Source organism: Haliotis rufescens, unplaced genomic scaffold (assembly GCF_023055435.1).
Source record: "Haliotis rufescens isolate VD_foot unplaced genomic scaffold, xgHalRufe1.0.p SCAF_16, whole genome shotgun sequence".
NCBI classification, from domain to species: Eukaryota; Metazoa; Mollusca; class Gastropoda; order Lepetellida; family Haliotidae; genus Haliotis; species Haliotis rufescens.
In genome coordinates, this window is record NW_025963846.1 from 25,074,957 (window position 1) to 25,083,405 (window position 8,449).

Genomic DNA, 8,449 nt, shown 5'->3' on the forward strand with positions numbered 1-8,449 from the left:
AAAAAAAAAACGGTTGCAGTTTTATACAAAAATGTTCAAAGAAAACAATTTTTTTTTTGAACATTTTTGTATAAAACTGCAACCGTTGTGCCTTACAAACATATATGCAACATATATACAGCAACTGGCCGGGACCAAAAAGGCAAGTTTGTTGTATCCGTCAGTTCGGTATAAGCGTGTTCGTTATAAGCAGTCTACTGTATCTTTTATAAACAATGGTAGCATCAGTATGGGGCAATATTAACTAACAATTAAATTATACGAAGTTCCTTACTTCTCCCGTAACAGCAGTGACATATTATTTGCAAGTATGTATTTAAATGCCCCAAAGCAATATTATGATGTATTAGGGTTGCAAACTCTTCAGGGAAAGAAAAAATATATTTTCTAGTTCCATGGGTCTTATGTCTATCTTACAAATTATGAAAACGACTGGTATATATAATCAGTGAGTGAGTGAATATGGTTTTACGCCGCTTTTAGCAATATTCCAGCAATATCACGGCGGGGGACACCAGAAATGGGCTTCACACATTGTACCCATGTCGGGAATCGAACCCGGGTCTTCGGCGTGACGAGCGAACGCTTGGACCACTAGGCTACCCGAGCGCCCGGTATATATAGAATGTCTTAACTGGACAGTTATTAGTATATCAGACAATCTGTACCCTTTCTATTTCAGCCCTCTTGGGATGAGAAGCAAGCATGCACATCCGATGTGCTTATATCGTCTCAACTTATATCTTTGTTTGTTTGTTTAACGCCATTTAAGTTTAGTTCTCATTCATAATGGATCACATCTAAAAACTATCATAAGTACTTCTAAAAGCCTTTTCTCAATTCTTAAAGTACATTACATTGTCTATGGCGCTTCGACTGTGATGTCACGATGGCGTGAACATTTCTTGCTTCATTTCCTTGATGTGTATCCACAAAACATTGTTGTTTAACGCTAGCAATATTCCAGCTATACGACGGCGGTCTGTAAATAATCGAGTCTGGACCAGACAATCCAGTGATTGACGTCATGAGCACCGATCTACGCAATTGGGATACGATGACATGCATCAACGAAGTCAGCGAGCCTGGCCACCCTATCCCGGTAGTCGCCTCCTACGACAAGCATAGTCGCCTTTTACACCAAACATATATCTAGTTAATGGCGTTCGGGTCATCGAGGTGTCACTGTTTTTGCACTGCCTCCTATGCAACGTTCAAGGGCAAACTTCGATTGTATTATCAATTATATTCTCTTCCTCGGGCCGAAAAGGTTGTGTATGGATTTGCGGCCGGGCTTCCAGACGACCTCGGCTGACACGACAACTGCCTTTCTACGGTAACTGGGGTATCATTGGGTGTGGACAGCACCCGCAACTCATTCTTACACTTCACCATGAATGCGGAAGGTTATACTTTCCCCGCTACTCGGAACATTCTGACCAGCAAAATACACCCCTATATCTACTGACCACATTCTTCACAGGGAAGTCCAGCATAGCATGGCTTTCTCAGAATGGAGCCCACGTGACCACGGACAGTTGTAGTGTGTAACCCATGCCCAGGCACCTTGGTCGTCTAGGTATAACTTACTTGAGTAACAGATCATGTTTACATTAAATTGAACTCACTGTGACTATTCAATATATGTCGCGTAAAGGCCCCCTTCTTTTGTGCAATTTTCTTGTCGGGATTTGACTTAGGAACTTAAATTTTGAAAAATAATGTCTTGTTGGTAAAAAAAGTCTATTTGGCTGATCCTTTCAAAGAATAACAATTGCATGCCTACCAAGCGCTGAGGGAACAGATATGTCTCAAACAAAAATAACAGCTTGCATGTACTCATGAAATGGAAAGCTAATTAGCACAACACGTAACCATTCGTTCAGGCAAATGTTTTTATCACGTCTTTGATTTGTTTGTTGTTTAGCGCCGCACTCAGCAATATTCCAGCTACATGACGACGGTCTGTAGATAATCGAGTAAGTAGTTCGATGTTCTTTCTGTAACTGACTGCTATGGCTGTTTGACACCCAACAAACTCTTCCATAATGACGCGGGGTATAGGGTTTGTTTGTTTGTTGTTTGACGCCGCAATCAGCAATATTCCAGCTATATGAATATGAGTAAATAATCAAGTCTGGACCAGACAATCCAGTGATTGACATCATGATCATCGATCCACGCAATTGGGATACGATGTCATGCATCAACCAAATCAGCGAGCCTGACCACCCGATCCTGTTAGTCGCCTCTTACAACCATCATAGTCGCCTTTTATTGCAAGCATAGTCGCTCAAGTCTTTGACAACTCTAATTTATAAAAGAATAGATCCACATCTCCCATAACTAAAATGAAATGTCTTGCATACAAATGGGATCTTATCCATGAGATCAATCGTTGTCGCATGCCCAGCAAAAGCTAATGGTCACGTGTGGTTCAAGGTCGAATACAAAGATCTTCATTAAGGTTTAAGGTTTAACGGAAAACCACATTACTTGTAGGTGAGGGTTCAGACTTTGGCTTCTTGCTGTAATACAACCTCAAAACCTTTATCATTTTGGCTTTCTTATTAACGTAAGTTACCTTAATATAGATACAGGTGCAACTTAATCTTCTGGGCGCCGTTGTAGAAAACAACCTCAGCACTACGACTGTCGTAAGTTAAGTCTATGTTAATATATGGGAGTTACGATCACCTTAGCGTAAAGATCGCTTTGTGCAACGCTGCCCGGGAAAGAAACATGATCTTTAATTCATCTGTGACATACATAATGAATTTGTTGCAATGTTGTCGAATGTCTGTCCTATTCTAGCTATGGATATTGTGATAATTAATCTGGGGAATCGAAACCCGGGTTGTCGCGTGACGACTGACGAGCGAACGTTTATCAGTTGGCGATCCCAACGCCCCACAGATCTTGCTAAACTCGAACCTCCAGCCGTTATATTATTTACCAGTTTCTCATACGTTCTAGGCCATTCGATTAGTGCTCACAAACAAACAAATTCTGTCATAAAGACTGTTACGCTACATATACTACTCCCGAATAGTAATTTAATAACACACGGCGCATATAATAATAAATATAAGCCATTTCCATCATCATAACAAACATCTGCTAACAGCAGGGTCAATTCGACGAATCCGACTACTTCATAAGAATTTGTTCCTGAATCACTATTACATAACCTGAACAAACATGGCAACATAGGGTTGTAAAATGGGAAATGCAATGGACCCCCTCCCCCCACCTCCACTTGAATCCGCCACTGCACGCATGTCCCACCAAGTTTGCAACACAGAGATACATACCAGCGTAATACCATTTTTCCACTCATAACCAACACATAGGTGAGGTGACACGAGGTTTAACATCGCGTCCAAGATTATTGCACTTATATAGGGACGTGCATGCACGTGTGTGTGTGTGTGTGTGTGTGTGTGTGTGTGTACTAGTCCGGACTGATGCCCATTTATAATGCTAGCACACTGAGCTACCATGCCGCAGTTTAACATGGATACCCCTATCAGACACAGTATACTGACTCCGAGCCGACCAGTCCATGTTTTAGCCCCTTAATGCCGAGCGCCAGACAGGGTAACAACAAGTACCATCTTTAAACGTATTTTGGTATGACGCGGCCGGGGATCGAACCCCGGACCTTCCGGGCGGACGCTCCACCACTAGACCACGGAGGCGGTCTTAACCAACAAAGAACACCAAATAGAAATAAATGGGGAATTTGTGGATATGGCAACAGGTTCTTTCATTCCAGTTTTATATGATATTTCAACGTACCCTAAAATGAGACGACAAGGCAAAAAATCACATTTGAAAATGTTTCTTCGTCGGTGGCCTTTACAGTTCACACCAAGAAGATTTTCCTTAAAGTTCATTGTAGCGCGTATATAGTAGACTTATCAATAACTAGTTAATTTCGGTTGTAACGAATACTCACCGCGAAGTTTGAATAAAATAAATATTCTCCGGTGTAGTTGTTGACTATATACACGTCTGCTTCTTGGCGTCTGGGATTAACGCGCACCAAAAACTCTGATTGCTCTGATTGGTTAAAATCGTAATCACGACACCACGTGACAGTGCTTGTGAACACCTGCGTGAAATATACAACGCCTGAAACCTGATCTGGCATTTGTTTATGTAAGTACCCACAGCGGCAATTTTACTGAATGTTTACATGTTGTAGCGATTGAGTTGCTGTGCCTTCTAGGAACGGACATTGTACTTGCGTAGTTGTGTAATATGTAATAAGTAACGAAATGAAGGATATAGTTTTTGTATTCTTAATAATACCATAAATGCCTGTATATATTGCAATTTATACATTTCATCCATACGTAGATAAAATTGTTTTGCTTTCAAACAAAGCGACAATTTCCTCTTTAGATCATCGGGCACTGATGACCCAGACGCCCCAGGAGCACTGTATCCATGGGTTTACCATAGTGCTTCACGTCTACGACCCTCCCATATGAGGCTTCAGGCTCGTAAGTGAAGTTCAGAGGCCTTAACCCAGAGTGAGTGAGTGAGTGAGTGAGTGAGTATGGTTTTACGCCGCTTTTAGCAATATTCCAGCAATATCACGGCGGGGGACACCAGAAATGGGCTTCACACATTGTATCCATGTCGGGAATCGAACCCGGGTCTTAGGCATGACGAGCTAACGCTTTAACCACTAGGCTACCCGTCCGCCCTCCTTAACCCAGATCATTTACTCACTATATTTGAGCATTTAGGTCATAATTATGAACTGTGCAACAGAAAGCCTGAAAGTGGACGGTAGAATAACGGCTCCTTTTGCACACTGGAAACCTCAAATTTGCTGATAACTTTGAAATACTATGAAAGCATAAGACATGTTAAAATGGTGACAACTAGCCATTTTTCTTTCTTACGCTTGCATGTTTTTGACTTCTTGGAATACACATAGTATATGGCTAAATTGAGAGAAGGGAAAATTTTAAAAGTTTAAAGTTTAAGATCCAAGGTTATTTTTCACCATATGTCAACTTAGCTGGGGTTAAAGACTTGCTCATGATCACTTTTATATAAATGATTCATGAAAAACTCTAAAATCTATCTTTCTGACACATTTTACCCTTACGTATAGGTTTAGTGTTAGTGCCAAACCTGTTGAAATGAACAGGGGCCGCCTCCGTGGTCTAGTGGTAGAGCGTCCGCCCGGAGAGCGGAAGGTCCGGGGTTCGATCCTCGGCCGCGTCATACCAAAAGACGTTAAAAGATGATACTTGTTGTTACCCTGTCTGGCGCTCGGCATTAAGCAGTATAAATCGGCATCAGTCCGGACTAGTACAAGCAGCCACACACACACACGTGCATGCACGTCGCTATATAAGTGCAATAAACTTGGACGCGACGTTAAACCCCATTTCACCTCACCTCACCTCACCTCACCTCACCTCACCTCACCTCATCTCATCTGAAATGAACAGGAAGAGAATTGATGGATGTCAACTTCGTTATCATGAGGAACTCAACGTTTCGGAGTAAATACTTACTCCTTCATCAGGTGAATGAAAGCTATGGTTTCCCTTGTTAAGTTTCCACCTTTTGTTATCTTGTTACTTTTGTTGTTCTTACATGTACATATATATGCTCTCTGCCTTATAGCTTTCATTCACCTGATGAAAGAGTAAGCATATACTCCAAAATGTTGTGTTCCTCATAATAAAGAAGGTGGCATCCATAAATTCTCTTACTTATGTGTATCACTTCTAAATGCCTTTCAAAGACTTGAACAAAGTTTAGTTCTCATTCATAATGGAACACATCTAAAAACTATCATAACTAATTCTAAAAGCCTTTTCTCAATTCTTAAAGTAAGCGGGTCCTGTGGTCTCAAAATGGCCCATATCCTACATTGTCTTTGGCGCTTCGACTGTGATGTCACGATGGTGTAAACATTGTTTGCTTCATTTCCTTGAGGTGCATCCACAAAACATTGTTGTTTAACGCTAGCAATATTCCAGCTATATGACGGTGGTCTCTTAATAATCGAGTCTGGACCAGACAATCCAGTGATTGACATCATAAGCATCGATCTACGCAATTGGGATACGATGACATGCATCAACCAAGTCAGCGAGCCTGACCACCCAATCCCGTTAGTCGCCTTTTACGGCAAGCATGGGTTGCTGAAGACCCTGGTATCCACTTAATGTTTATTTACGAAGTAGATGTGCTACACACTTTCAATTCCTGTTATAAATGCCACCTCACTGATCTTCCATACAGTTCGCGTTTTATTTTTTCATGGTTGAATAGAAAAAACCCACCGATCTGTAACCAGCACTAAATTTAACATTTGAAACCTAAACTAGCAGATTAATCGGAATAGATCGATTCAACCTATTTCATATAAATTCACAGGTGACTGAACGCAACGCGACGTAACGCGACGTGATCCATCCCGACGCAAGGCAACGTAACGTGAAGGATCTGTAATGACGTTTCTCGTCATATCTGCTCTCGACAAATTAGTTGGATAAGTCTGAGAAAAAGGCATAAAAACAGTGAGAAAATGGGTGTAGATGAAATATTCCTGTAAAAAAAGCAACAATGGATACAGAATTACATCTGCAAATCCTCTTTGCACAATCAGGTTTTGTTCGTTCGCTTGTTTCCAGTTCAGAATGTGGCGTTAACGTTTTATTCAGTTTGAGAAATATCTTCTTAATTTTCCATAAAACAACAGGTAAACGTCTGTCAAAAATGGTACTTGTTGTTACCCTGTCTGGCGCTCGACATTAAGGGGCTAAAACAAGGACTGGTCGGCTCGGAGTCAGTATACTGTGTCTGAGTGGGGTATTCATGTTAAACTGTGGCATGGTATCTCAGTGAGCTAGCACTATATATCGGCATCAGTCCGGACTAGTACAAGCAGCCACACACACACACACGTGCATGCACGTCGCTATATAAGTGCAATAATCTTGGACGCGACGTTAAACCCAATTTCACCTCACCTCACCTCAGTCAAAACGTCAACATCACGTCGGACTTTCCCCCCGACAGCAAGCCGACATTTTATAAGTGAAATACTATTTGAAGCGGGGATAAACCAAAATCCATTCACTCACTCATATTAAATAGAGACCTGTTTCTGTTGGTCACAATACTCCCGGTATCCATGCTTGTCAGAAGAGTCGGTCAGAAGACGGGTACCGGATGGCAGGCTCTTTTACTTTACTAATTTCAGTCCCAGACGCATTCTGCGATTCCACGTGTTGAAATGTCTTGCTTTCCGAGGTAAGGGAGTTAACTGACTAAAAGTTCGGTGGAAATGGACTTTAATACTAAGTTATCCCCCTTAACTCCTAGCCGCGGGAAGATGTGAGGGAGTGAGGGAGTGAGGGAGTGAGTGAGTTGGGTTTAACGCCGCTTTTAACATTATTCCAGTTCCGGTTCCGCCTGAAGAACTACCATAAGCTGGGCCACTTGGCGGGTGCTGAGTCTCTGGTGTAATTCTTCAGCCGAGACCATCCCACAGATGCTCTGTTGGGGACGTCAGGGGACATTGAGGTCCAGACTTATGTCAGTATGCCTTCTTGTGGGATACAATTGGTGACGACCTCGGCATCATTAGGTCTGGCGTTGTCATGACATTACCGCGCCCGTTCCTTCATGGATGAAGTATTATTACCCTGGCATAGTTTCCTTGTAGACAATGTCCGTATGCCTTCTTGTGGGATACAATTGGTGACGACCTGGGCCTGATTAGGTCTGGCGTTTCTCATTAAATTATGGCCCGTTCCTTCATGGATGAAGTATTATTACCCTGGCATAGTTTCCTTGTAGGCAATGTCCGTATGCCTTCTTGTCCGATACAATTGGTGACGACCTGGGCCTGATTAGGTCTGGCGTTTCTCATTGAATTATGGCCCGTTCCTTCATGGATGAAGTATTATTACCCTGGCATAGTTTCCTTGTAGGCAATGTCCGGATGCCTTCTTGTCCGATACAATTGGTGACGACCTGGGCCTGATTAGGTCTGGCGTTGTCATGACATTACCACGCCCGTTCCTTCATGGATGAAGTATTATTACCCTGGCATAGTTTCCTTGTAGGCAATGTCCGTATGCCTTCTTGTCCGATACAATTGGTGACGACCTGGGCCTGATTAGGTCTGGCGTTGTCATGACATTACCGCGCCCGTTCCTTCATGGATGAAGTATTATTACCCTGGCATAGTTTCCTTGTAGGCAAGGGCGGTCGGGTAGCCTAGTGGTTAAAGCGTTCGCTCGTCACGCCGAAGACCCGGGTTCGATTCCCGACATGGGTACAATGTGTGAAGCCCATTTCTGGTGTCCCCCGCCGTGATATTGCTGGAATATTGCTAAAAGCGGCGTAAAACCATACTCACTCACTCACTCACTCCTTGTAGGCAATGTCCGTATGCCTTCTT